Here is a 1,537-nt window from a genome sequence, read left to right as displayed (position 1 = left end):
TTAGAATCCTTGCCTCTCAGGAGAAATATGGCTTATTCAATACTCTTCTCCAACATCACAGCTCAAAGGCATCAAGTCTCCTATCGTCCCTAATCATTGTCCAGCTCTCTGATGTATAACAAGTAATTGCAAAGACCATGCCCTTTAGCAGGCACACCTTAGTCTCCAGACTGACATTGTTGCTCTTCAGTACTCTGGAGAAGTCTCTGACAGCAGGCTTTCCCAATGCAATATGTCTTTTAATCTCCTGGTGCCAAGACTGTTGATTGTGGAGCTAAGTAAACGAAAAGCTGTTGACAATCTCAATCTCTTCATCATCATCCTCACGATGCTGCCAATTGGCCCAGTGGTGAGAATCTTTGTTTTCTTGATATTGAACTTCAATCTATATTGAAGGCTGAAGTCCTTGACCCTCTGCAGCAAGCGCTTCAGATCCTCCTCAGTTTGAGCAAGCAGGGTTGTGTCATCTGCATAATGCAGATCGTTGATGTTGATGAGTCTCCAATCCTGATGCCACATTCCTCCTCATAGAGTCTAGCCTCTCTGAGAATCAGTTTTGTATATAGATTGAAAAGGTATAGAGATAGGACACATTCCTGGTGTACCCTCTTTCCAATTTTGAATCATACAGTGTTTCCTTGCTCTTTTCCTGGTTCAAGTATAGGTTTTGTATAAGAATGATCAAGTAGTCTGGGATTCCCATTCTTCTCAAGTCAGCCACAGTTTGTGGTGATCCACACAGTCAAAAGCCTTTGCATAATCTATGACACACCGACATTCCACTGGTATTCCCTGCTTTCAGCCAAAATCCATCTAGCATTAGCTATAATGTTACAGCTATAATGTTATACCATATTATGGTCTCTTCTAAACCCAGCCTGCACTTCTGGCAGTTCTCTGCTAATGTGCTATTCCAGTTGTTTTTGGATAATCTTCAGCAGAATCTTGCTTGCATGTAAAATCAATGATATTGTTTGATAATTTCCACACTCTTTCGGATCATCTTTCTTTGGAATGGGAACAAATATAGATCTCTTCTAGTCAGCTGGCCAGGTGGTTGTCCTCTAGATTTCTTGGCACAGCCTGATGAGCACATCTTTGCTCCCTGGGCAGTAGTTCTAGCTCATCGCTGTATCACAGCAGTCTCAGGTTCTCTGTCACCTCTGCTACTGCTGCTGCTTTTGTCTAGATCCTGGTCCAACTTTCGCAGGAATCTCTGGCCCCAATGCATGTGCTGCAGCCTCTGCTTCTTGTTTGCTGGTCGTGAGGTTCTCTGCCCATTTCCTGCCTCTGAATCTGTCATCTGATTAGATGATAACAGTGACCAGTCCCTCCCTTGGCCGTCTGCACACCTTGTTTACATGTTTCCCTCATAAAAGGTGACATTTACCTTATTTACATTATTAGTGAGCTAGTTGATTTCCTTGGTGGGGCCACAAACAATCTATATGCTTTTTAAAATGTTTATTTTATATTGGTTTGCTTACAAAATTTGTATACATTGTGTTTCACACTATCTTTTGTTCACATTGAACAG

This window comes from Elephantulus edwardii, unplaced genomic scaffold (assembly GCF_000299155.1).
Source record: "Elephantulus edwardii isolate Elephantulus edwardi_28Jun2011 unplaced genomic scaffold, EleEdw1.0 scaffold00086, whole genome shotgun sequence".
NCBI classification, from domain to species: Eukaryota; Metazoa; Chordata; class Mammalia; order Macroscelidea; family Macroscelididae; genus Elephantulus; species Elephantulus edwardii.
This window is presented reverse-complemented; position numbering follows the sequence as displayed.